Source organism: Electrophorus electricus, chromosome 13, assembly GCF_041902795.1.
Source record: "Electrophorus electricus isolate QZ-2024a chromosome 13, ASM4190279v1, whole genome shotgun sequence".
NCBI lineage: Eukaryota > Metazoa > Chordata > Actinopteri > Gymnotiformes > Gymnotidae > Electrophorus > Electrophorus electricus.
Window position 1 is genome coordinate 26,187,159 of NC_137509.1, and position 27,030 is coordinate 26,214,188.

Consider the following 27,030-nt stretch of genomic DNA (forward strand, 5'->3'; position numbering starts at 1 on the left):
AGGGATTAATAAAAAAAAATGTCAGATTGGACTTTGATCATATTTTCTATGATTAGGCAATTTGAGTAAGTGTTTAAGGTTTACGGCCATACCAGCTTCAGAACGTCCAATCTCATCTGAACTTGGAAGCTAAGCAAGTTTGTGCCTGAATAGTACTGATGTGGGACCCTATCTAGGAATACCAGGTGCTGTAAGCTTTTCTTGCATCACTTTAATTTACTTTCAAGCTGACATGCTCAAATGTGAAGTGCAGTGATTAATAAAAAAACCTATCTGTTAGCACCTGGGAATAGCAGATGCTGTAAGTTTTTTTTGCATCACTTTCATTTACTCTCCAACTCACATGCCTGAATGTGAAGTGCAGTGATTCATCAAAAAACTATCTGTTAGCACCTGGGAATAGCAGATGCTGTAAGTTTTTCTTGCATCACTTTAATTTAATATGCAACTGACATGCTTGTAAGTGAAGTGTACAGATTAAATAGAAATCTATTAGTATCAGGGAACAGCAGGTGCTGTAAGATTTTATTGCATCCCTTAAATTTATGTTCAAGCTATCAAGCTCAAATTTGAAGTGCAGTGAATAATTAAATCAAACTATCTGTTAGCACCTGGGAATAGCAGATGTTGTAAGTATTTATTGCATCACTTTAATTTACTCTCCAACTAACATGCTTGAATGTGAAGTGCAGTGATTAATAAAAAAACTGTCTGTTAGTGCCTCCGAATACCAGATGTTGTAAGCTTATATTGCATCATTTTAATTTACTTCAAGACAACATTCTAGAATGTCAAGTGCAGGGATTAATAAAAAAAAATGTCAGATTGGACTTTGATCATATTTTCTATGATTAGGCAATTTGAGTAAGTGTTTAAGGTTTACGGCCATACCAGCTTCAGAACGTCCAATCTCATCTGAACTTGGAAGCTAAGCAAGTTTGTGCCTGAATAGTACTGATGTGGGACCCTATCTAGGAATACCAGGTGCTGTAAGCTTTTCTTGCATCACTTTAATTTACTTTCAAGCTGACATGCTCAAATGTGAAGTGCAGTGATTAATAAAAAAACCTATCTGTTAGCACCTGGGAATAGCAGATGCTGTAAGTTTTTTTTGCATCACTTTCATTTACTCTCCAACTCACATGCCTGAATGTGAAGTGCAGTGATTCATCAAAAAACTATCTGTTAGCACCTGGGAATAGCAGATGCTGTAAGTTTTTCTTGCATCACTTTAATTTAATATGCAACTGACATGCTTGTAAGTGAAGTGTACAGATTAAATAGAAATCTATTAGTACCAGGGAACAGCAGGTGCTGTAAGATTTTATTGCATCCCTTAAATTTATGTTCAAGCTATCAAGCTCAAATTTGAAGTGCAGTGAATAATTAAATCAAACTATCTGTTAGCACCTGGGAATAGCAGATGCTGTAAGTATTTATTGCATCACTTTAATTTACTCTCCAACTAACATGCTTGAATGTGAAGTGCAGTGATTAATAAAAAAACTGTCTGTTAGTGCCTCCGAATACCAGATGTTGTAAGCTTATATTGCATCATTTTAATTTACTTCAAGACAACATTCTAGAATGTCAAGTGCAGGGATTAATAAAAAAAAATGTCAGATTGGTCTTTGATCATATTTTCTATGATTAGGCAATTTGAGTAAGTGTTTAAGGTTTACGGCCATACCAGCTTCAGCACGCCTCCAATCTCATCTGAACTTGGAAGTTAAGCAAGTTTGTGCCTGGATAGTACTGAGGTGGGACCCTACCTAGGAATACCATGTGCTGTAAGCTTTTCTTGCATCACTTTAATTTACTTTCAAGCTGATATTCTCAAATGTGAAGTGCAGTGATTAATAAAAAAAACTATCTGTTAGCACCTGGGAATAGCAGATGCTGTAAGTTTTTTTTGCATCACTTTCATTTACTCTCCAACTCACATGCCTGAATGTGAAGTGTACAGATTAAATAGAAATCTATTAGTACCAGGGAATAGCAGGTGCTGTAAGATTTTATTGCATCCCTTAAATTTATGTTCAAGCTATCAAGCTCAAATTTGAAGTGCAGTGAATAATTAAATCAAACTATCTGTTAGCACCTGGGAATTGCAGATGCTGTAAGTATTTATTGCATCACTTTAATTTACTCTCCAACTAACATGCTTGAATGTGAAGTGCAGTGATTAATAAAAAAACTGTCTGTTAGTGCCTCCGAATACCAGATGTTGTAAGCTTATATTGCATCATTTTAATTTACTTCAAGACAACATTCTAGAATGTCAAGTGCAGGGATTAATAAAAAAAAATGTCAGATTGGACTTTGATCATATTTTCTATGATTAGGCAATTTGAGTAAGTGTTTAAGGTTTACGGCCATACCAGCTTCAGAACGTCCAATCTCATCTGAACTTGGAAGCTAAGCAAGTTTGTGCCTGAATAGTACTGATGTGGGACCCTATCTAGGAATACCAGGTGCTGTAAGCTTTTCTTGCATCACTTTAATTTACTTTCAAGCTGACATGCTCAAATGTGAAGTGCAGTGATTAATAAAAAAACCTATCTGTTAGCACCTGGGAATAGCAGATGCTGTAAGTTTTTTTTGCATCACTTTCATTTACTCTCCAACTCACATGCCTGAATGTGAAGTGCAGTGATTCCTCAAAAAACTATCTGTTAGCACCTGGGAATAGCAGATGCTGTAAGTTTTTCTTGCATCACTTTAATTTAATATGCAACTGACATGCTTGTAAGTGAAGTGTACAGATTAAATAGAAATCTATTAGTACCAGGGAACAGCAGGTGCTGTAAGATTTTATTGCATCCCTTAAATTTATGTTCAAGCTATCAAGCTCAAATTTGAAGTGCAGTGAATAATTAAATCAAACTATCTGTTAGCACCTGGGAATAGCAGATGCTGTAAGTATTTATTGCATCACTTTAATTTACTCTCCAACTAACATGCTTGAATGTGAAGTGCAGTGATTAATAAAAAAACTGTCTGTTAGTGCCTCCGAATACCAGATGTTGTAAGCTTATATTGCATCATTTTAATTTACTTCAAGACAACATTCTAGAATGTCAAGTGCAGGGATTAATAAAAAAAAATGTCAGATTGGTCTTTGATCATATTTTCTATGATTAGGCAATTTGAGTAAGTGTTTAAGGTTTACGGCCATACCAGCTTCAGCACGCCTCCAATCTCATCTGAACTTGGAAGTTAAGCAAGTTTGTGCCTGGATAGTACTGAGGTGGGACCCTACCTAGGAATACCAGGTGCTGTAAGCTTTTCTTGCATCACTTTAATTTACTTTCAAGCTGATATTCTCAAATGTGAAGTGCAGTGATTAATAAAAAAAACTATCTGTTAGCACCTGGGAATAGCAGATGCTGTAAGTTTTTTTTGCATCACTTTCATTTACTCTCCAACTCACATGCCTGAATGTGAAGTGTACAGATTAAATAGAAATCTATTAGTACCAGGGAATAGCAGGTGCTGTAAGATTTTATTGCATCCCTTAAATTTATGTTCAAGCTATCAAGCTCAAATTTGAAGTGCAGTGAATAATTAAATCAAACTATCTGTTAGCACCTGGGAATAGCAGATGCTGTAAGTATTTATTGCATCACTTTAATTTACTCTCCAACTAACATGCTTGAATGTGAAGTGCAGTGATTAATAAAAAAACTGTCTGTTAGTGCCTCCGAATACCAGATGTTGTAAGCTTTTATTGCATCATTTTAATTTACTTCAAGACAACATTCTAGAATGTCAAGTGCAGGGATTAATAAAAAAAAATGTCAGATTGGTCTTTGATCATATTTTCTATGATTAGGCAATTTGAGTAAGTGTTTAAGGTTTACGGCCATACCAGCTTCAGCACGCCTCCAATCTCATCTGAACTTGGAAGTTAAGCAAGTTTGTGCCTGGATAGTACTGAGGTGGGACCCTACCTAGGAATACCAGGTGCTGTAAGCTTTTCTTGCATCACTTTAATTTACTTTCAAGCTGATATTCTCAAATGTGAAGTGCAGTGATTAATAAAAAAAACTATCTGTTAGCACCTGGGAATAGCAGATGCTGTAAGTTTTTTTTGCATCACTTTCATTTACTCTCCAACTCACATGCCTGAATGTGAAGTGTACAGATTAAATAGAAATCTATTAGTACCAGGGAATAGCAGGTGCTGTAAGATTTTATTGCATCCCTTAAATTTATGTTCAAGCTATCAAGCTCAAATTTGAAGTGCAGTGAATAATTAAATCAAACTATCTGTTAGCACCTGGGAATAGCAGATGCTGTAAGTATTTATTGCATCACTTTAATTTACTCTCCAACTAACATGCTTGAATGTGAAGTGCAGTGATTAATAAAAAAACTGTCTGTTAGTGCCTCCGAATACCAGATGTTGTAAGCTTATATTGCATCATTTTAATTTACTTCAAGACAACATTCTAGAATGTCAAGTGCAGGGATTAATAAAAAAAAATGTCAGATTGGTCTTTGATCATATTTTCTATGATTAGGCAATTTGAGTAAGTGTTTAAGGTTTACGGCCATACCAGCTTCAGAACGTCCAATCTCATCTGAACTTGGAAGCTAAGCAAGTTTGTGCCTGAATAGTACTGAGGTGGGACCCTATCTAGGAATACCAGGTGCTGTAAGCTTTTCTTGCATCACTTTAATTTACTTTCAAGCTGACATGCTCAAATGTGAAGTGCAGTGATTAATAAAAAAACCTATCTGTTAGCACCTGGGAATAGCAGATGCTGTAAGTTTTTTTTTGCATCACTTTCATTTACTCTCCAACTCACATGCCTGAATGTGAAGTGCAGTGATTCATTAAAAAAACCTATCTGTTAGCACCTGGGAATAGCAGATGCTGTAAGTTTTTCTTGCATCACTTTAATTTAATATGCAACTGACATGCTTGTATGTGAAGTGTACAGATTAAATAGAAATCTTTTAGTACCAGGGAATAGCAGGTGCTGTAAGATTTTATTGCATCCCTTAAATTTATGTTCAAGCTATCAAGCTCAAATTTGAAGTGCAGTGAATAATTAAATCAAACTATCTGTTAGCACCTGGGAATAGCAGATGCTGTAAGTATTTATTGCATCACTTTAATTTACTCTCCAACTAACATGCTTGAATGTGAAGTGCAGTGATTAATAAAAAAACTGTCTGTTAGTGCCTCCGAATACCAGATGTTGTAAGCTTATATTGCATCATTTTAATTTACTTCAAGACAACATTCTAGAATGTCAAGAGCAGGGATTAATAAAAAAAAATGTCAGATTGGTCTTTGATCATATTTTCTATGATTAGGCAATTTGAGTAAGTGTTTAAGGTTTACAGCCATACCAGCTTCAGCACGCCTCCAATCTCATCTGAACTTGGAAGTTAAGCAAGTTTGTGCCTGGATAGTACTGAGGTGGGACCCTACCTAGGAATACCATGTGCTGTAAGCTTTTCTTGCATCACTTTAATTTACTTTCAAGCTGATATTCTCAAATGTGAAGTGCAGTGATTAATAAAAAAAACTATCTGTTAGCACCTGGGAATAGCAGATGCTGTAAGTTTTTTTTGCATCACTTTCATTTACTCTCCAACTCACACGCCTGAATGTGAAGTGTACAGATTAAATAGAAATCTATTAGTACCAGGGAATAGCAGGTGCTGTAAGATTTTATTGCATCCCTTAAATTTATGTTCAAGCTATCAAGCTCAAATTTGAAGTGCAGTGAATAATTAAATCAAACTATCTGTTAGCACCTGGGAATAGCAGATGCTGTAAGTTTTTATTGCATCACTTTAATTTACTCTCCAACTGACATGCTTGAATGTGAAGTGCAGTGATTAATAAAAAAACTGTCTGTTAGTGCCTCCGAATACCAGATGTTGTAAGCTTTTATTGCATCATTTTAATTTACTTTCAAGATAACATTCTAGAATGTCAAGTGCAGGGATTAATAAAAAAAATGTCAGATTGGTCTTTGATCATATTTTCTATGATTAGGCAATTTGAGTAAGTGTTTAAGGTTTACGGCCATACCAGCTTCAGCACGCCTCCAATCTCATCTGAACTTGGAAGCTAAGCAAGTTTGTGCCTGAATAGTACTGAGGTGGGACCCTATCTAGGAATACCAGGTGCTGTAAACTTTTCTTGCATCACTTTAATTTACTTTCAAGCTGACATGCTCAAATGTGAAGTGCAGTGATTAATAAAAAAAACTATCTGTTAGCACCTGGGAATAGCAGATGCTGTAAGTTTTTCTTGCATCACTTTAATTTAATATGCAACTGACATGCTTGTATGTGAAGTGTACAGATTAAATAGAAATCTTTTAGTACCAGGGAATAGCAGGTGCTGTAAGATTTTATTGCATCCCTTAAATTTATGTTCAAGCTATCAAGCTCAAATTTGAAGTGCAGTGAATAACTAAATCAAACTATCTGTTAGCACCTGGGAATAGCAGATGCTGTAAGTATTTATTGCATCACTTTAATTTACTCTCCAACTAACATGCTTGAATGTGAAGTGCAGTGATTAATAAAAAAACTGTCTGTTAGTGCCTCCGAATACCAGATGTTGTAAGCTTATATTGCATCATTTTAATTTACTTCAAGAAAACATTCTAGAATGTGAAGTGCAGGGATTAATAAAAAAAAATGTCAGATTGGTCTTTGATCATATTTTCTATGATTAGGCAATTTGAGTAAGTGTTTAAGGTTTACGGCCATACCAGCTTCAGCACGCCTCCAATCTCATCTGAACTTGGAAGTTAAGCAAGTTTGTGCCTGGATAGTACTGAGGTGGGACCCTACCTAGGAATACCATGTGCTGTAAGCTTTTCTTGCATCACTTTAATTTACTTTCAAGCTGATATTCTCAAATGTGAAGTGCAGTGATTAATAAAAAACACTATCTGTTAGCACCTGGGAATAGCAGATGCTGTAAGTTTTTTTTGCATCACTTTCATTTACTCTCCAACTCACATGCCTGAATGTGAAGTGTACAGATTAAATAGAAATCTATTAGTACCAGGGAATAGCAGGTGCTGTAAGATTTTATTGCATCCCTTAAATTTATGTTCAAGCTATCAAGCTCAAATTTGAAGTGCAGTGAATAATTAAATCAAACTATCTGTTAGCACCTGGGAATAGCAGATGCTGTAAGTTTTAATTGCATCACTTTAATTTACTCTCCAACTGACATGCTTGAATGTGAAGTGCAGTGATTAATAAAAAAACTGTCTGTTAGTGCCTCCGAATACCAGATGTTGTAAGCTTTTATTGCATCATTTTAATTTACTTTCAAGATAACATTCTAGAATGTCAAGTGCAGGGATTAATAAAAAAAATGTCAGATTGGTCTTTGATCATATTTTCTATGATTAGGCAATTTGAGTAAGTGTTTAAGGTTTACGGCCATACCAGCTTCAGCACGCCTCCAATCTCATCTGAACTTGGAAGCTAAGCAAGTTTGTGCCTGAATAGTACTGAGGTGGGACCCTACCTAGGAATACCATGTGCTGTAAGCTTTTCTTGCATCACTTTAATTTACTTTCAAGCTGATATTCTCAAATGTGAAGTGCAGTGATTAATAAAAAAAACTATCTGTTAGCACCTGGGAATAGCAGATGCTGTAAGTTTTTTTTGCATCACTTTCATTTACTCTCCAACTCACATGCCTGAATGTGAAGTGTACAGATTAAATAGAAATCTATTAGTACCAGGGAATAGCAGGTGCTGTAAGATTTTATTGCATCCCTTAAATTTATGTTCAAGCTATCAAGCTCAAATTTGAAGTGCAGTGAATAATTAAATCAAACTATCTGTTAGCACCTGGGAATAGCAGATGCTGTAAGTTTTTATTGCATCACTTTAATTTACTCTCCAACTGACATGCTTGAATGTGAAGTGCAGTGATTAATAAAAAAACTGTCTGTTAGTGCCTCCGAATACCAGATGTTGTAAGCTTTTATTGCATCATTTTAATTTACTTTCAAGATAACATTCTAGAATGTCAAGTGCAGGGATTAATAAAAAAAATGTCAGATTGGTCTTTGATCATATTTTCTATGATTAGGCAATTTGAGTAAGTGTTTAAGGTTTACGGCCCTACCAGCTTCAGCACGCCTCCAATCTCATCTGAACTTGGAAGCTAAGCAAGTTTGTGCCTGAATAGTACTGAGGTGGGACCCTATCTAGGAATACCAGGTGCTGTAAGCTTTTCTTGCATCACTTTAATTTACTTTCAAGCTGACATGCTCAAATGTGAAGTGCAGTGATTAATAAAAAAAACTATCTGTTAGCACCTGGGAATAGCAGATGCTGTAAGTTTTTCTTGCATCACTTTAATTTAATATGCAACTGACATGCTTGTAAGTGAAGTGTACAGATTAAATAGAAATCTATTAGTACCAGGGAACAGCAGGTGCTGTAAGATTTTATTGCATCCCTTAAATTTATGTTCAAGCTATCAAGCTCAAATTTGAAGTGCAGTGAATAATTAAATCAAACTATCTGTTAGCACCTGGGAATAGCAGATACTGTAAGTATTTATTGCATCACTTTAATTTACTCTCCAACTAACATGCTTGAATGTGAAGTGCAGTGATTAATAAAAAAACTGTCTGTTAGTGCCTCCGAATACCAGATGTTGTAAGCTTATATTGCATCATTTTAATTTACTTCAAGACAACATTCTAGAATGTCAAGAGCAGGGATTAATAAAAAAAAATGTCAGATTGGTCTTTGATCATATTTTCTATGATTAGGCAATTTGAGTAAGTGTTTAAGGTTTACAGCCATACCAGCTTCAGCACGCCTCCAATCTCATCTGAACTTGGAAGTTAAGCAAGTTTGTGCCTGGATAGTACTGAGGTGGGACCCTACCTAGGAATACCATGTGCTGTAAGCTTTTCTTGCATCACTTTAATTTACTTTCAAGCTGATATTCTCAAATGTGAAGTGCAGTGATTAATAAAAAAAACTATCTGTTAGCACCTGGGAATAGCAGATGCTGTAAGTTTTTTTTGCATCACTTTCATTTACTCTCCAACTCACACGCCTGAATGTGAAGTGTACAGATTAAATAGAAATCTATTAGTACCAGGGAATAGCAGGTGCTGTAAGATTTTATTGCATCCCTTAAATTTATGTTCAAGCTATCAAGCTCAAATTTGAAGTGCAGTGAATAATTAAATCAAACTATCTGTTAGCACCTGGGAATAGCAGATGCTGTAAGTTTTTATTGCATCACTTTAATTTACTCTCCAACTGACATGCTTGAATGTGAAGTGCAGTGATTAATAAAAAAACTGTCTGTTAGTGCCTCCGAATACCAGATGTTGTAAGCTTTTATTGCATCATTTTAATTTACTTTCAAGATAACATTCTAGAATGTCAAGTGCAGGGATTAATAAAAAAAATGTCAGATTGGTCTTTGATCATATTTTCTATGATTAGGCAATTTGAGTAAGTGTTTAAGGTTTACGGCCATACCAGCTTCAGCACGCCTCCAATCTCATCTGAACTTGGAAGCTAAGCAAGTTTGTGCCTGAAAAGTACTGAGGTGGGACCCTATCTAGGAATACCAGGTGCTGTAAGCTTTTCTTGCATCACTTTAATTTACTTTCAAGCTGACATGCTCAAATGTGAAGTGCAGTGATTAATTAAAAAAAACTATCTGTTAGCACCTGGGAATAGCAGATGCTGTAAGTTTTTCTTGCATCACTTTAATTTAATATGCAACTGACATGCTTGTATGTGAAGTGTACAGATTAAATAGAAATCTTTTAGTACCAGGGAATAGCAGGTGCTGTAAGATTTTATTGCATCCCTTAAATTTATGTTCAAGCTATCAAGCTCAAATTTGAAGTGCAGTGAATAATTAAATCAAACTATCTGTTAGCACCTGGGAATAGCAGATGCTGTAAGTATTTATTGCATCACTTTAATTTACTCTCCAACTAACATGCTTGAATGTGAAGTGCAGTGATTAATAAAAAAACTGTCTGTTAGTGACTCTGAATACCAGATGTTGTAAGCTTTTATTGCATCATTTTAATTTACTTTCAAGACAACATTCTAGAATGTCAAGTGCAGGGATTAATAAAAAAAAATGTCAGATTGGTCTTTGATCATATTTTCTATGATTAGGCAATTTGAGTAAGTGTTTAAGGTTTACGGCCATACCAGCTTCAGCACGTCCAATCTCATCTGAACTTGGAAGCTAAGCAAGTTTGTGCCTGAATAGTACTGAGGTGGGACCCTATCTAGGAATACCAGGTGCTGTAAGCTTTTCTTGCATCACTTTAATTTACTTTCAAGCTGACATGCTCAAATGTGAAGTGCAGTGATTAATAAAAAAAACTATCTGTTAGCACCTGGGAATAGCAGATGCTGTAAGTTTTTCTTGCATCACTTTAATTTAATATGCAACTGACATGCTTGTAAGTGAAGTGTACAGATTAAATAGAAATCTATTAGTACCAGGGAACAGCAGGTGCTGTAAGATTTTATTGCATCCCTTAAATTTATGTTCAAGCTATCAAGCTCAAATTTGAAGTGCAGTGAATAATTAAATCAAACTATCTGTTAGCACCTGGGAATAGCAGATACTGTAAGTATTTATTGCATCACTTTAATTTACTCTCCAACTAACATGCTTGAATGTGAAGTGCAGTGATTAATAAAAAAACTGTCTGTTAGTGCCTCCGAATACCAGATGTTGTAAGCTTATATTGCATCATTTTAATTTACTTCAAGACAACATTCTAGAATGTCAAGAGCAGGGATTAATAAAAAAAAATGTCAGATTGGTCTTTGATCATATTTTCTATGATTAGGCAATTTGAGTAAGTGTTTAAGGTTTACAGCCATACCAGCTTCAGCACGCCTCCAATCTCATCTGAACTTGGAAGTTAAGCAAGTTTGTGCCTGGATAGTACTGAGGTGGGACCCTACCTAGGAATACCATGTGCTGTAAGCTTTTCTTGCATCACTTTAATTTACTTTCAAGCTGATATTCTCAAATGTGAAGTGCAGTGATTAATAAAAAAAACTATCTGTTAGCACCTGGGAATAGCAGATGCTGTAAGTTTTTTTTGCATCACTTTCATTTACTCTCCAACTCACACGCCTGAATGTGAAGTGTACAGATTAAATAGAAATCTATTAGTACCAGGGAATAGCAGGTGCTGTAAGATTTTATTGCATCCCTTAAATTTATGTTCAAGCTATCAAGCTCAAATTTGAAGTGCAGTGAATAATTAAATCAAACTATCTGTTAGCACCTGGGAATAGCAGATGCTGTAAGTTTTTATTGCATCACTTTAATTTACTCTCCAACTGACATGCTTGAATGTGAAGTGCAGTGATTAATAAAAAAACTGTCTGTTAGTGCCTCCGAATACCAGATGTTGTAAGCTTTTATTGCATCATTTTAATTTACTTTCAAGATAACATTCTAGAATGTCAAGTGCAGGGATTAATAAAAAAAATGTCAGATTGGTCTTTGATCATATTTTCTATGATTAGGCAATTTGAGTAAGTGTTTAAGGTTTACGGCCATACCAGCTTCAGCACGCCTCCAATCTCATCTGAACTTGGAAGCTAAGCAAGTTTGTGCCTGAAAAGTACTGAGGTGGGACCCTATCTAGGAATACCAGGTGCTGTAAGCTTTTCTTGCATCACTTTAATTTACTTTCAAGCTGACATGCTCAAATGTGAAGTGCAGTGATTAATTAAAAAAAACTATCTGTTAGCACCTGGGAATAGCAGATGCTGTAAGTTTTTCTTGCATCACTTTAATTTAATATGCAACTGACATGCTTGTATGTGAAGTGTACAGATTAAATAGAAATCTTTTAGTACCAGGGAATAGCAGGTGCTGTAAGATTTTATTGCATCCCTTAAATTTATGTTCAAGCTATCAAGCTCAAATTTGAAGTGCAGTGAATAATTAAATCAAACTATCTGTTAGCACCTGGGAATAGCAGATGCTGTAAGTATTTATTGCATCACTTTAATTTACTCTCCAACTAACATGCTTGAATGTGAAGTGCAGTGATTAATAAAAAAACTGTCTGTTAGTGACTCTGAATACCAGATGTTGTAAGCTTTTATTGCATCATTTTAATTTACTTTCAAGACAACATTCTAGAATGTCAAGTGCAGGGATTAATAAAAAAAAATGTCAGATTGGTCTTTGATCATATTTTCTATGATTAGGCAATTTGAGTAAGTGTTTAAGGTTTACGGCCATACCAGCTTCAGCACGTCCAATCTCATCTGAACTTGGAAGCTAAGCAAGTTTGTGCCTGAATAGTACTGAGGTGGGACCCTATCTAGGAATACCAGGTGCTGTAAGCTTTTCTTGCATCACTTTAATTTACTTTCAAGCTGACATGCTCAAATGTGAAGTGCAGTGATTAATAAAAAAACCTATCTGTTAGCACCTGGGAATAGCAGATGCTGTAAGTTTTTTTTGCATCACTTTCATTTACTCTCCAACTCACATGCCTGAATGTGAAGTGCAGTGATTCATCAAAAAACTATCTTTTAGCACCTTGGACTATGAGATGCTGTAAGCTTCTCTTGCATCACATTAATTTACTTTCAAGATGACATGCTAGGATGTGAAGTGCAGTGATTAATTAAAAAAAACTATCTGTTAGCACCTGGGAATAGCAGATGCTGTAAGTTTTTCTTGCATCACTTTAATTTAATATGCAACTGACATGCTTGTATGTGAAGTGTACAGATTAAATAGAAATATTTTAGTAGCAGGGAATTGGCAGGTGCTGTAAGATTTTATTGCATCCCTTAAATTTATGTTCAAGCTATCAAGCTCAAATTTGAAGTGCAGTGAATAATTAAATCAAACTATCTGTTAGCACCTGGGAATAGCAGATGCTGTAAGTTTTTTTTGCATCACTTTCATTTACTCTCCAACTCACACGCCTGAATGTGAAGTGTACAGATTAAATAGAAATCTATTAGTACCAGGGAATAGCAGGTGCTGTAAGATTTTATTGCATCCCTTAAATTTATGTTCAAGCTATCAAGCTCAAATTTGAAGTGCAGTGAATAATTAAATCAAACTATCTGTTAGCACCTGGGAATAGCAGATGCTGTAAGTTTTTATTGCATCACTTTAATTTACTCTCCAACTGACATGCTTGAATGTGAAGTGCAGTGATTAATAAAAAAACTGTCTGTTAGTGCCTCCGAATACCAGATGTTGTAAGCTTTTATTGCATCATTTTAATTTACTTTCAAGATAACATTCTAGAATGTCAAGTGCAGGGATTAATAAAAAAAATGTCAGATTGGTCTTTGATCATATTTTCTATGATTAGGCAATTTGAGTAAGTGTTTAAGGTTTACGGCCATACCAGCTTCAGCACGCCTCCAATCTCATCTGAACTTGGAAGCTAAGCAAGTTTGTGCCTGAAAAGTACTGAGGTGGGACCCTATCTAGGAATACCAGGTGCTGTAAGCTTTTCTTGCATCACTTTAATTTACTTTCAAGCTGACATGCTCAAATGTGAAGTGCAGTGATTAATTAAAAAAAACTATCTGTTAGCACCTGGGAATAGCAGATGCTGTAAGTTTTTCTTGCATCACTTTAATTTAATATGCAACTGACATGCTTGTATGTGAAGTGTACAGATTAAATAGAAATCTTTTAGTACCAGGGAATAGCAGGTGCTGTAAGATTTTATTGCATCCCTTAAATTTATGTTCAAGCTATCAAGCTCAAATTTGAAGTGCAGTGAATAATTAAATCAAACTATCTGTTAGCACCTGGGAATAGCAGATGCTGTAAGTATTTATTGCATCACTTTAATTTACTCTCCAACTAACATGCTTGAATGTGAAGTGCAGTGATTAATAAAAAAACTGTCTGTTAGTGACTCTGAATACCAGATGTTGTAAGCTTTTATTGCATCATTTTAATTTACTTTCAAGACAACATTCTAGAATGTCAAGTGCAGGGATTAATAAAAAAAAATGTCAGATTGGTCTTTGATCATATTTTCTATGATTAGGCAATTTGAGTAAGTGTTTAAGGTTTACGGCCATACCAGCTTCAGCACGTCCAATCTCATCTGAACTTGGAAGCTAAGCAAGTTTGTGCCTGAATAGTACTGAGGTGGGACCCTATCTAGGAATACCAGGTGCTGTAAGCTTTTCTTGCATCACTTTAATTTACTTTCAAGCTGACATGCTCAAATGTGAAGTGCAGTGATTAATAAAAAAACCTATCTGTTAGCACCTGGGAATAGCAGATGCTGTAAGTTTTTTTTGCATCACTTTCATTTACTCTCCAACTCACATGCCTGAATGTGAAGTGCAGTGATTCATCAAAAAACTATCTTTTAGCACCTTGGACTATGAGATGCTGTAAGCTTCTCTTGCATCACATTAATTTACTTTCAAGATGACATGCTAGGATGTGAAGTGCAGTGATTAATTAAAAAAAACTATCTGTTAGCACCTGGGAATAGCAGATGCTGTAAGTTTTTTTTGCATCACTTTCATTTACTCTCCAACTCACACGCCTGAATGTGAAGTGTACAGATTAAATAGAAATCTATTAGTACCAGGGAATAGCAGGTGCTGTAAGATTTTATTGCATCCCTTAAATTTATGTTCAAGCTATCAAGCTCAAATTTGAAGTGCAGTGAATAATTAAATCAAACTATCTGTTAGCACCTGGGAATAGCAGATGCTGTAAGTTTTTATTGCATCACTTTAATTTACTCTCCAACTGACATGCTTGAATGTGAAGTGCAGTGATTAATAAAAAAACTGTCTGTTAGTGCCTCCGAATACCAGATGTTGTAAGCTTTTATTGCATCATTTTAATTTACTTTCAAGATAACATTCTAGAATGTCAAGTGCAGGGATTAATAAAAAAAATGTCAGATTGGTCTTTGATCATATTTTCTATGATTAGGCAATTTGAGTAAGTGTTTAAGGTTTACGGCCATACCAGCTTCAGCACGCCTCCAATCTCATCTGAACTTGGAAGCTAAGCAAGTTTGTGCCTGAAAAGTACTGAGGTGGGACCCTATCTAGGAATACCAGGTGCTGTAAGCTTTTCTTGCATCACTTTAATTTACTTTCAAGCTGACATGCTCAAATGTGAAGTGCAGTGATTAATTAAAAAAAACTATCTGTTAGCACCTGGGAATAGCAGATGCTGTAAGTTTTTCTTGCATCACTTTAATTTAATATGCAACTGACATGCTTGTATGTGAAGTGTACAGATTAAATAGAAATCTTTTAGTACCAGGGAATAGCAGGTGCTGTAAGATTTTATTGCATCCCTTAAATTTATGTTCAAGCTATCAAGCTCAAATTTGAAGTGCAGTGAATAATTAAATCAAACTATCTGTTAGCACCTGGGAATAGCAGATGCTGTAAGTATTTATTGCATCACTTTAATTTACTCTCCAACTAACATGCTTGAATGTGAAGTGCAGTGATTAATAAAAAAACTGTCTGTTAGTGACTCTGAATACCAGATGTTGTAAGCTTTTATTGCATCATTTTAATTTACTTTCAAGACAACATTCTAGAATGTCAAGTGCAGGGATTAATAAAAAAAAATGTCAGATTGGTCTTTGATCATATTTTCTATGATTAGGCAATTTGAGTAAGTGTTTAAGGTTTACGGCCATACCAGCTTCAGCACGTCCAATCTCATCTGAACTTGGAAGCTAAGCAAGTTTGTGCCTGAATAGTACTGAGGTGGGACCCTATCTAGGAATACCAGGTGCTGTAAGCTTTTCTTGCATCACTTTAATTTACTTTCAAGCTGACATGCTCAAATGTGAAGTGCAGTGATTAATAAAAAAACCTATCTGTTAGCACCTGGGAATAGCAGATGCTGTAAGTTTTTTTTGCATCACTTTCATTTACTCTCCAACTCACATGCCTGAATGTGAAGTGCAGTGATTCATCAAAAAACTATCTTTTAGCACCTTGGACTATGAGATGCTGTAAGCTTCTCTTGCATCACATTAATTTACTTTCAAGATGACATGCTAGGATGTGAAGTGCAGTGATTAATTAAAAAAAACTATCTGTTAGCACCTGGGAATAGCAGATGCTGTAAGTTTTTCTTGCATCACTTTAATTTAATATGCAACTGACATGCTTGTATGTGAAGTGTACAGATTAAATAGAAATATTTTAGTAGCAGGGAATTGGCAGGTGCTGTAAGATTTTATTGCATCCCTTAAATTTATGTTCAAGCTATCAAGCTCAAATTTGAAGTGCAGTGAATAATTAAATCAAACTATCTGTTAGCACCTGGGAATAGCAGATGCTGTAAGTTTTTTTTGCATCACTTTCATTTACTCTCCAACTCACACGCCTGAATGTGAAGTGTACAGATTAAATAGAAATCTATTAGTACCAGGGAATAGCAGGTGCTGTAAGATTTTATTGCATCCCTTAAATTTATGTTCAAGCTATCAAGCTCAAATTTGAAGTGCAGTGAATAATTAAATCAAACTATCTGTTAGCACCTGGGAATAGCAGATGCTGTAAGTTTTTATTGCATCACTTTAATTTACTCTCCAACTGACATGCTTGAATGTGAAGTGCAGTGATTAATAAAAAAACTGTCTGTTAGTGCCTCCGAATACCAGATGTTGTAAGCTTTTATTGCATCATTTTAATTTACTTTCAAGATAACATTCTAGAATGTCAAGTGCAGGGATTAATAAAAAAAATGTCAGATTGGTCTTTGATCATATTTTCTATGATTAGGCAATTTGAGTAAGTGTTTAAGGTTTACGGCCATACCAGCTTCAGCACGCCTCCAATCTCATCTGAACTTGGAAGCTAAGCAAGTTTGTGCCTGAATAGTACTGAGGTGGGACCCTATCTAGGAATACCAGGTGCTGTAAGCTTTTCTTGCATCACTTTAATTTACTTTCAAGCTGACATGCTCAAATGTGAAGTGCAGTGATTAATAAAAAAAACTATCTGTTAGCACCTGGGAATAGCAGATGCTGTAAGTTTTTCTTGCATCACTTTAATTTAATATGCAACTGACATGCTTGTATGTGAAGTGTACAGATTAAATAGAAATCTTTTAGTACCAGGGAATAGCAGGTGCTGTAAGATTTTATTGCATCCCTTAAATTTATGTTCAAGCTATCAAGCTCAAATTTGAAGTGCAGTGAATAATTAAATCAAACTATCTGTTAGCACCTGGGAATAGCAGATGCTGTAAGTATTTATTGCATCACTTTAATTTACTCTCCAACTAACATGCTTGAATGTGAAGTGCAGTGATTAATAAAAAAACTGTCTGTTAGTGACTCTGAATACCAGATGTTGTAAGCTTTTATTGCATCATTTTAATTTACTTTCAAGACAACATTCTAGAATGTCAAGTGCAGGGATTAATAAAAAAAAATGTCAGATTGGTCTTTGATCATATTTTCTATGATTAGGCAATTTGAGTAAGTGTTTAAGGTTTACGGCCATACCAGCTTCAGCACGTCCAATCTCATCTGAACTTGGAAGCTAAGCAAGTTTGTGCCTGAATAGTACTGAGGTGGGACCCTATCTAGGAATACCAGGTGCTGTAAGCTTTTCTTGCATCACTTTAATTTACTTTCAAGCTGACATGCTCAAATGTGAAGTGCAGTGATTAATAAAAAAACCTATCTGTTAGCACCTGGGAATAGCAGATGCTGTAAGTTTTTTTTGCATCACTTTCATTTACTCTCCAACTCACATGCCTGAATGTGAAGTGCAGTGATTCATCAAAAAACTATCTTTTAGCACCTTGGACTATGAGATGCTGTAAGCTTCTCTTGCATCACATTAATTTACTTTCAAGATGACATGCTAGGATGTGAAGTGCAGTGATTAATTAAAAAAAACTATCTGTTAGCACCTGGGAATAGCAGATGCTGTAAGTTTTTCTTGCATCACTTTAATTTAATATGCAACTGACATGCTTGTATGTGAAGTGTACAGATTAAATAGAAATATTTTAGTAGCAGGGAATTGGCAGGTGCTGTAAGATTTTATTGCATCCCTTAAATTTATGTTCAAGCTATCAAGCTCAAATTTGAAGTGCAGTGAATAATTAAATCAAACTATCTGTTAGCACCTGGGAATAGCAGATGCTGTAAGTTTTTTTTGCATCACTTTCATTTACTCTCCAACTCACACGCCTGAATGTGAAGTGTACAGATTAAATAGAAATCTATTAGTACCAGGGAATAGCAGGTGCTGTAAGATTTTATTGCATCCCTTAAATTTATGTTCAAGCTATCAAGCTCAAATTTGAAGTGCAGTGAATAATTAAATCAAACTATCTGTTAGCACCTGGGAATAGCAGATGCTGTAAGTTTTTATTGCATCACTTTAATTTACTCTCCAACTGACATGCTTGAATGTGAAGTGCAGTGATTAATAAAAAAACTGTCTGTTAGTGCCTCCGAATACCAGATGTTGTAAGCTTTTATTGCATCATTTTAATTTACTTTCAAGATAACATTCTAGAATGTCAAGTGCAGGGATTAATAAAAAAAATGTCAGATTGGTCTTTGATCATATTTTCTATGATTAGGCAATTTGAGTAAGTGTTTAAGGTTTACGGCCATACCAGCTTCAGCACGCCTCCAATCTCATCTGAACTTGGAAGCTAAGCAAGTTTGTGCCTGAATAGTACTGAGGTGGGACCCTATCTAGGAATACCAGGTGCTGTAAGCTTTTCTTGCATCACTTTAATTTACTTTCAAGCTGACATGCTCAAATGTGAAGTGCAGTGATTAATAAAAAAAACTATCTGTTAGCACCTGGGAATAGCAGATGCTGTAAGTTTTTCTTGCATCACTTTAATTTAATATGCAACTGACATGCTTGTATGTGAAGTGTACAGATTAAATAGAAATCTTTTAGTACCAGGGAATAGCAGGTGCTGTAAGATTTTATTGCATCCCTTAAATTTATGTTCAAGCTATCAAGCTCAAATTTGAAGTGCAGTGAATAATTAAATCAAACTATCTGTTAGCACCTGGGAATAGCAGATGCTGTAAGTATTTATTGCATCACTTTAATTTACTCTCCAACTAACATGCTTGAATGTGAAGTGCAGTGATTAATAAAAAAACTGTCTGTTAGTGACTCCGAATACCAGATGTTGTAAGCTTTTATTGCATCATTTTAATTTACTTTCAAGACAACATTCTAGAATGTCAAGTGCAGGGATTAATAAAAAAAAATGTCAGATTGGTCTTTGATCATATTTTCTATGATTAGGCAATTTGAGTAAGTGTTTAAGGTTTACGGCCATACCAGCTTCAGCACGTCCAATCTCATCTGAACTTGGAAGCTAAGCAAGTTTGTGCCTGAATAGTACTGAGGTGGGACCCTATCTAGGAATACCAGGTGCTGTAAGCTTTTCTTGCATCACTTTAATTTACTTTCAAGCTGACATGCTCAAATGTGAAGTGCAGTGATTAATAAAAAAACCTATCTGTTAGCACCTGGGAATAGCAGATGCTGTAAGTTTTTTTTGCATCACTTTCATTTACTCTCCAACTCACATGCCTGAATGTGAAGTGCAGTGATTCATCAAAAAACTATCTTTTAGCACCTTGGACTATGAGATGCTGTAAGCTTCTCTTGCATCACATTAATTTACTTTCAAGATGACATGCTAGGATGTGAAGTGCAGTGATTAATTAAAAAAAACTATCTGTTAGCACCTGGGAATAGCAGATGCTGTAAGTTTTTCTTGCATCACTTTAATTTAATATGCAACTGACATGCTTGTATGTGAAGTGTACAGATTAAATAGAAATATTTTAGTAGCAGGGAATTGGCAGGTGCTGTAAGATTTTATTGCATCCCTTAAATTTATGTTCAAGCTATCAAGCTCAAATTTGAAGTGCAGTGAATAATTAAATCAAACTATCTGTTAGCACCTGGGAATAGCAGATGCTGTAAGTTTTTTTTGCATCACTTTCATTTACTCTCCAACTCACACGCCTGAATGTGAAGTGTACAGATTAAATAGAAATCTATTAGTACCAGGGAATAGCAGGTGCTGTAAGATTTTATTGCATCCCTTAAATTTATGTTCAAGCTATCAAGCTCAAATTTGAAGTGCAGTGAATAATTAAATCAAACTATCTGTTAGCACCTGGGAATAGCAGATGCTGTAAGTTTTTATTGCATCACTTTAATTTACTCTCCAACTGACATGCTTGAATGTGAAGTGCAGTGATTAATAAAAAAACTGTCTGTTAGTGCCTCCGAATACCAGATGTTGTAAGCTTTTATTGCATCATTTTAATTTACTTTCAAGATAACATTCTAGAATGTCAAGTGCAGGGATTAATAAAAAAAATGTCAGATTGGTCTTTGATCATATTTTCTATGATTAGGCAATTTGAGTAAGTGTTTAAGGTTTACGGCCATACCAGCTTCAGCACGCCTCCAATCTCATCTGAACTTGGAAGCTAAGCAAGTTTGTGCCTGAATAGTACTGAGGTGGGACCCTATCTAGGAATACCAGGTGCTGTAAGCTTTTCTTGCATCACTTTAATTTACTTTCAAGCTGACATGCTCAAATGTGAAGTGCAGTGATTAATAAAAAAAACTATCTGTTAGCACCTGGGAATAGCAGATGCTGTAAGTTTTTCTTGCATCACTTTAATTTAATATGCAACTGACATGCTTGTATGTGAAGTGTACAGATTAAATAGAAATCTTTTAGTACCAGGGAATAGCAGGTGCTGTAAGATTTTATTGCATCCCTTAAATTTATGTTCAAGCTATCAAGCTCAAATTTGAAGTGCAGTGAATAATTAAATCAAACTATCTGTTAGCACCTGGGAATAGCAGATGCTGTAAGTATTTATTGCATCACTTTAATTTACTCTCCAACTAACATGCTTGAATGTGAAGTGCAGTGATTAATAAAAAAACTGTCTGTTAGTGACTCCGAATACCAGATGTTGTAAGCTTTTATTGCATCATTTTAATTTACTTTCAAGACAACATTCTAGAATGTCAAGTGCAGGGATTAATAAAAAAAAATGTCAGATTGGTCTTTGATCATATTTTCTATGATTAGGCAATTTGAGTAAGTGTTTAAGGTTTACGGCCATACCAGCTTCAGCACGTCCAATCTCATCTGAACTTGGAAGCTAAGCAAGTTTGTGCCTGAATAGTACTGAGGTGGGACCCTATCTAGGAATACCAGGTGCTGTAAGCTTTTCTTGCATCACTTTAATTTACTTTCAAGCTGACATGCTCAAATGTGAAGTGCAGTGATTAATAAAAAAACCTATCTGTTAGCACCTTGGAATAGCAGATGCTGTAAGTTTTTTTTGCATCACTTTCATTTACTCTCCAACTCACATGCCTGAATGTGAAGTGCAGTGATTCATCAAAAAACTATCTTTTAGCACCTTGGACTACGAGATGCTGTAAGCTTCTCTTGCATCACATTAATTTACTTTCAAGATGACATGCTAGGATGTGAAGTGCAGTGATTAATTAAAAAAAACTATCTGTTAGCACCTGGGAATAGCAGATGCTGTAAGTTTTTCTTGCATCACTTTAATTTAATATGCAACTGACATGCTTGTATGTGAAGTGTACAGATTAAATAGAAATATTTTAGTAGCAGGGAATTGGCAGGTGCTGTAAGATTTTATTGCATCCCTTAAATTTATGTTCAAGCTATCAAGCTCAAATTTGAAGTGCAGTGAATAATTAAATCAAACTATCTGTTAGCCCCTGGGAATAGCAGATGCTGTAAATTTTTATTGCATCACTTTAATTTACTCTCCAACTGACATGCTTGAATGTGAAGTGCAGTGATTAATAAAAAAACTGTCTGTTAGTGCCTCCGAATACCAGATGTTGTAAGCTTTTATTGCATTATTTTAATTTACTTTCAAGATAACATTCTAGAATGTCAAGTGCAGGGATTAATAAAAAAATGTCAGATTGGTCTTTGATCATATTTTCTATGATTAGGCAATTTGAGTAAGTGTTTAAGGTTTACGGCCATGCCAGCTTCAGCACGCCTCCAATCTCATCTGAACTTGGAAGCTAAGCAAGTTTGTGCCTGGATAGTACTGAGGTGGGACCCTACCTAGGAATACCATGTGCTGTAAGCTTTTCTTGCATCACTTTAATTTACTTTCAAGCTGATATTGTCAAATGTGAAGTGCAGTGATTAATAAAAAAAACTATCTGTTAGCACCTGGGAATAGCAGATGCTGTAAGTTTTTTTTGCATCACTTTCATTTACTCTCCAACTCACATGCCTGAATGTGAAGTGTACAGATTAAATAGAAATCTATTAGTACCAGGGAATAGCAGGTGCTGTAAGATTTTATTGCATCCCTTAAATTTATGTTCAAGCTATCAAGCTCAAATTTGAAGTGCAGTGAATAATTAAATCAAACTATCTGTTAGCACCTGGGAATAGCAGATGCTGTAAGTATTTATTGCATCACTTTAATTTACTCTCCAACTAACATGCTTGAATGTGAAGTGCAGTAATTAATAAAAAAACTGTCTGTTAGTGCCTCCGAATACCAGATGTTGTAAGCTTATATTGCATCATTTTAATTTACTTCAAGACAACATTCTAGAATGTCAAGTGCAGGGATTAATAAAAAAAAATGTCAGATTGGACTTTGATCATATTTTCTATGATTAGGCAATTTGAGTAAGTGTTTAAGGTTTACGGCCATACCAGCTTCAGAACGTCCAATCTCATCTGAATTTGGAAGCTAAGCAAGTTTGTGCCTGAATAGTACTGATGTGGGACCCTATCTAGGAATACCAGGTGCTGTAAGCTTTTCTTGCATCACTTTAATTTACTTTCAAGCTGACATGCTCAAATGTGAAGTGCAGTGATTAATAAAAAAACCTATCTGTTAGCACCTGGGAATAGCAGATGCTGTAAGTTTTTTTTGCATCACTTTCATTTACTCTCCAACTCACATGCCTGAATGTGAAGTGCAGTGATTCATCAAAAAACTATCTGTTAGCACCTGGGAATAGCAGATGCTGTAAGTTTTTCTTGCATCACTTTAATTTAATATGCAACTGACATGCTTGTATGTGAAGTGTACAGATTAAATAGAAATCTTTTAGTACCAGGGAATAGCAGGTGCTGTAAGATTTTATTGCATCCCTTAAATTTATGTTCAAGCTACCAAGCTCAAATTTGAAGTGCAGTGAATAATTAAATCAAACTATCTGTTAGCACCTGGGAATAGCAGATGCTGTAAGTATTTATTGCATCACTTTAATTTACTCTCCAACTAACATGCTTGAATGTGAAGTGCAGTGATTAATAAAAAAACTGTCTGTTAGTGACTCCGAATACCAGATGTTGTAAGCTTTTATTGCATCATTTTAATTTACTTTCAAGACAACATTCTAGAATGTCAAGTGCAGGGATTAATAAAAAAAAATGTCAGATTGGTCTTTGATCATATTTTCTATGATTAGGCAATTTGAGTAAGTGTTTAAGGTTTACGGCCATACCAGCTTCAGCACGTCCAATCTCATCTGAACTTGGAAGCTAAGCAAGTTTGTGCCTGAATAGTACTGAGGTGGGACCCTATCTAGGAATACCAGGTGCTGTAAGCTTTTCTTGCATCACTTTAATTTACTTTCAAGCTGACATTCTCAAATGTGAAGTGCAGTGATTAATAAAAAAAACCTATCTGTTAGCACCTTGGAATAGCAGATGCTGTAAGTTTTTTTTGCATCACTTTCATTTACTCTCCAACTCACATGCCTGAATGTGAAGTGCAGTGATTCATCAAAAAACTATCTTTTAGCACCTTGGACTACGAGATGCTGTAAGCTTCTCTTGCATCACATTAATTTACTTTCAAGATGACATGCTAGGATGTGAAGTGCAGTGATTAATTAAAAAAAACTATCTGTTAGCACCTGGGAATAGCAGATGCTGTAAGTTTTTTTTGCATCACTTTCATTTACTCTCCAACTCACATGCCTGAATGTGAAGTGCAGTGATTCATCAAAAAACTATCTGTTAGCACCTGGGAATAGCAGATGCTGTAAGTTTTTCTTGCATCACTTTAATTTAATATTCAACTGACATGCTTGTAAGTGAAGTGTACAGATTAAATAGAAATCTATTAGTACCAGGGAACAGCAGGTGCTGTAAGATTTTATTGCATCCCTTAAATTTATGTTCAAGCTATCAAGCTCAAATTTGAAGTGCAGTGAATAATTAAATCAAACTATCTGTTAGCACCTGGGAATAGCAGATGCTGTAAGTATTTATTGCATCACTTTAATTTACTCTCCAACTAACATGCTTGAATGTGAAGTGCAGTGATTAATAAAAAAACTGTCTGTTAGTGACTCCGAATACCAGATGTTGTAAGCTTTTATTGCATCATTTTAATTTACTTTCAAGACAACATTCTAGAATGTCAAGTGCAGGGATTAATAAAAAAAAATGTCAGATTGGTCTTTGATCATATTTTCTATGATTAGGCAATTTGAGTAAGTGTTTAAGGTTTACGGCCATACCAGCTTCAGCACGTCCAATCTCATCTGAACTTGGAAGCTAAGCAAGTTTGTGCCTGAATAGTACTGAGGTGGGACCCTATCTAGGAATACCAGGTGCTGTAAGCTTTTCTTGCATCACTTTAATTTACTTTCAAGCTGACATTCTCAAATGTGAAGTGCAGTGATTAATAAAAAAACCTATATGTTAGCACCTTGGAATAGCAGATGCTGTAAGTTTTTTTTGCATCACTTTCATTTACTCTCCAACTCACATGCCTGAATGTGAAGTGCAGTGATTCATCAAAAAACTATCTTTTAGCACCTTGGACTACGAGATGCTGTAAGCTTCTCTTGCATCACATTAATTTACTTTCAAGATGACATGCTAGGATGTGAAGTGCAGTGATTAATTAAAAAAAACTATCTGTTAGCACCTGGGAATAGCAGATGCTGTAAGTTTTTTTTGCATCACTTTCATTTACTCTCCAACTCACATGCCTGAATGTGAAGTGCAGTGATTCATCAAAAAACTATCTGTTAGCACCTGGGAATAGCAGATGCTGTAAGTTTTTCTTGCATCACTTTAATTTAATATTCAACTGACATGCTTGTAAGTGAAGTGTACAGATTAAATAGAAATCTATTAGTACCAGGGAACAGCAGGTGCTGTAAGATTTTATTGCATCCCTTAAATTTATGTTCAAGCTATCAAGCTCAAATTTGAAGTGCAGTGAATAATTAAATCAAACTATCTGTTAGCACCTGGGAATAGCAGATGCTGTAAGTATTTATTGCATCACTTTAATTTACTCTCCAACTAACATGCTTGAATGTGAAGTGCAGTGATTAATAAAAAAACTGTCTGTTAGTGCCTCCGAATACCAGATGTTGTAAGCTCATATTGCATCATTTTAATTTACTTCAAGACAACATTCTAGAATGTCAAGTGCAGGGATTAATAAAAAAAAATGTCAGATTGGTCTTTGATCATATTTTCTATGATTAGGCAATTTGAGTAAGTGTTTAAGGTTTACGGCCATACCAGCTTCAGCACGCCTCCAATCTCATCTGAACTTGGAAGTTAAGCAAGTTTGTGCCTGGATAGTACTGAGGTGGGACCCTACCAAGGAATACCATGTGCTGTAAGCTTTTCTTGCATCACTTTAATTTACTTTCAAGCTGATATTCTCAAATGTGAAGTGCAGTGATTAATAAAAAAAACTATCTGTTAGCACCTGGGAATAGCAGATGCTGTAAGTTTTTTTTGCATCACTTTCATTTACTCTCCAACTCACATGCCTGAATGTGAAGTGTACAGATTAAATAGAAATCTATTAGTACCAGGGAATAGCAGGTGCTGTAAGATTTTATTGCATCCCTTAAATTTATGTTCAAGCTATCAAGCTCAAATTTGAAGTGCAGTGAATAATTAAATCAAACTATCTGTTAGCACCTGGGAATAGCAGATGCTGTAAGTATTTATTGCATCACTTTAATTTACTCTCCAACTAACATGCTTGAATGTGAAGTGCAGTGATTCATAAAAAAACTGTCTGTTAGTGCCTCCGAATACCAGATGTTGTAAGCTTATATTGCATCATTTTAATTTACTTCAAGACAACATTCTAGAATGTCAAGTGCAGGGATTAATAAAAAAAATGTCAGATTGGTCTTTGATCATATTTTCTATGATTAGGCAATTTGAGTAAGTGTTTAAGGTTTACGGCCATACCAGCTTCAGAACGTCCAATCTCATCTGAACTTGGAAGCTAAGCAAGTTTGTGCCTGAATAGTACTGAGGTGGGACCCTATCTAGGAATACCAGGTGCTGTAAGCTTTTCTTGCATCACTTTAATTTACTTTCAAGCTGACATGCTCAAATGTGAAGTGCAGTGATTAATAAAAAAACCTATCTGTTAGCACCTGGGAATAGCAGATGCTGTAAGTTTTTTTTGCATCACTTTCATTTACTCTCCAACTCACATGCCTGAATGTGAAGTGCAGTGATTCCTCAAAAAACTATCTGTTAGCACCTGGGAATAGCAGATGCTGTAAGTTTTTCTTGCATCACTTTAATTTAATATGCAACTGACATGCTTGTAAGTGAAGTGTACAGATTAAATAGAAATCTATTAGTACCAGGGAACAGCAGGTGCTGTAAGATTTTATTGCATCCCTTAAATTTATGTTCAAGCTATCAAGCTCAAATTTGAAGTGCAGTGAATAATTAAATCAAACTATCTGTTAGCACCTGGGAATAGCAGATGCTGTAAGTATTTATTGCATCACTTTAATTTACTCTCCAACTAACATGCTTGAATGTGAAGTGCAGTGATTAATAAAAAAACTGTCTGTTAGTGCCTCCGAATACCAGATGTTGTAAGCTCATATTGCATCATTTTAATTTACTTCAAGACAACATTCTAGAATGTCAAGTGCAGGGATTAATAAAAAAAA

General features: G+C 35.2%; 34 pseudogenes; all 34 read left to right on the plus strand.

Moving 5' to 3' along the window:
* Positions 1-78: 78 nt before the first annotated feature.
* On the plus strand, positions 79-197 carry LOC145644296 (5S ribosomal RNA; annotated as a pseudogene).
* Positions 198-877: 680 nt separating this feature from the next.
* LOC145644297 (5S ribosomal RNA) lies at positions 878-996 on the plus strand (annotated as a pseudogene).
* Positions 997-1,676: 680 nt separating this feature from the next.
* LOC145644930 (5S ribosomal RNA) lies at positions 1,677-1,797 on the plus strand (annotated as a pseudogene).
* Positions 1,798-2,367: 570 nt separating this feature from the next.
* Positions 2,368-2,486, plus strand: LOC145644298 (5S ribosomal RNA; annotated as a pseudogene).
* Positions 2,487-3,166: 680 nt separating this feature from the next.
* On the plus strand, positions 3,167-3,287 carry LOC145643689 (5S ribosomal RNA; annotated as a pseudogene).
* A 570-nt stretch (positions 3,288-3,857) lies between these two features.
* LOC145643690 (5S ribosomal RNA) lies at positions 3,858-3,978 on the plus strand (annotated as a pseudogene).
* A 570-nt stretch (positions 3,979-4,548) lies between these two features.
* Positions 4,549-4,667, plus strand: LOC145650949 (5S ribosomal RNA; annotated as a pseudogene).
* A 683-nt stretch (positions 4,668-5,350) lies between these two features.
* Positions 5,351-5,471, plus strand: LOC145644985 (5S ribosomal RNA; annotated as a pseudogene).
* A 570-nt stretch (positions 5,472-6,041) lies between these two features.
* Positions 6,042-6,162, plus strand: LOC145644313 (5S ribosomal RNA; annotated as a pseudogene).
* Positions 6,163-6,732: 570 nt separating this feature from the next.
* Positions 6,733-6,853, plus strand: LOC145644931 (5S ribosomal RNA; annotated as a pseudogene).
* Positions 6,854-7,423: 570 nt separating this feature from the next.
* Positions 7,424-7,544, plus strand: LOC145645444 (5S ribosomal RNA; annotated as a pseudogene).
* A 570-nt stretch (positions 7,545-8,114) lies between these two features.
* Positions 8,115-8,235, plus strand: LOC145645356 (5S ribosomal RNA; annotated as a pseudogene).
* A 570-nt stretch (positions 8,236-8,805) lies between these two features.
* Positions 8,806-8,926, plus strand: LOC145644986 (5S ribosomal RNA; annotated as a pseudogene).
* A 570-nt stretch (positions 8,927-9,496) lies between these two features.
* Positions 9,497-9,617, plus strand: LOC145644857 (5S ribosomal RNA; annotated as a pseudogene).
* Positions 9,618-10,189: 572 nt separating this feature from the next.
* On the plus strand, positions 10,190-10,308 carry LOC145643932 (5S ribosomal RNA; annotated as a pseudogene).
* Positions 10,309-10,878: 570 nt separating this feature from the next.
* Positions 10,879-10,999, plus strand: LOC145644987 (5S ribosomal RNA; annotated as a pseudogene).
* Positions 11,000-11,569: 570 nt separating this feature from the next.
* On the plus strand, positions 11,570-11,690 carry LOC145644859 (5S ribosomal RNA; annotated as a pseudogene).
* A 572-nt stretch (positions 11,691-12,262) lies between these two features.
* On the plus strand, positions 12,263-12,381 carry LOC145643933 (5S ribosomal RNA; annotated as a pseudogene).
* Positions 12,382-13,392: 1,011 nt separating this feature from the next.
* Positions 13,393-13,513, plus strand: LOC145644860 (5S ribosomal RNA; annotated as a pseudogene).
* Positions 13,514-14,085: 572 nt separating this feature from the next.
* LOC145643934 (5S ribosomal RNA) lies at positions 14,086-14,204 on the plus strand (annotated as a pseudogene).
* Positions 14,205-14,996: 792 nt separating this feature from the next.
* LOC145644861 (5S ribosomal RNA) lies at positions 14,997-15,117 on the plus strand (annotated as a pseudogene).
* Positions 15,118-15,689: 572 nt separating this feature from the next.
* LOC145643936 (5S ribosomal RNA) lies at positions 15,690-15,808 on the plus strand (annotated as a pseudogene).
* Positions 15,809-16,819: 1,011 nt separating this feature from the next.
* Positions 16,820-16,940, plus strand: LOC145644636 (5S ribosomal RNA; annotated as a pseudogene).
* A 571-nt stretch (positions 16,941-17,511) lies between these two features.
* Positions 17,512-17,630, plus strand: LOC145643937 (5S ribosomal RNA; annotated as a pseudogene).
* A 1,011-nt stretch (positions 17,631-18,641) lies between these two features.
* On the plus strand, positions 18,642-18,762 carry LOC145644638 (5S ribosomal RNA; annotated as a pseudogene).
* Positions 18,763-19,333: 571 nt separating this feature from the next.
* LOC145643938 (5S ribosomal RNA) lies at positions 19,334-19,452 on the plus strand (annotated as a pseudogene).
* Positions 19,453-20,463: 1,011 nt separating this feature from the next.
* Positions 20,464-20,584, plus strand: LOC145644639 (5S ribosomal RNA; annotated as a pseudogene).
* A 571-nt stretch (positions 20,585-21,155) lies between these two features.
* LOC145643939 (5S ribosomal RNA) lies at positions 21,156-21,274 on the plus strand (annotated as a pseudogene).
* Positions 21,275-22,066: 792 nt separating this feature from the next.
* LOC145645823 (5S ribosomal RNA) lies at positions 22,067-22,187 on the plus strand (annotated as a pseudogene).
* A 570-nt stretch (positions 22,188-22,757) lies between these two features.
* On the plus strand, positions 22,758-22,876 carry LOC145645085 (5S ribosomal RNA; annotated as a pseudogene).
* Positions 22,877-23,557: 681 nt separating this feature from the next.
* Positions 23,558-23,676, plus strand: LOC145643940 (5S ribosomal RNA; annotated as a pseudogene).
* A 904-nt stretch (positions 23,677-24,580) lies between these two features.
* On the plus strand, positions 24,581-24,699 carry LOC145643941 (5S ribosomal RNA; annotated as a pseudogene).
* Positions 24,700-25,601: 902 nt separating this feature from the next.
* LOC145645460 (5S ribosomal RNA) lies at positions 25,602-25,722 on the plus strand (annotated as a pseudogene).
* A 569-nt stretch (positions 25,723-26,291) lies between these two features.
* Positions 26,292-26,410, plus strand: LOC145650950 (5S ribosomal RNA; annotated as a pseudogene).
* Positions 26,411-27,030: the final 620 nt, after the last annotated feature.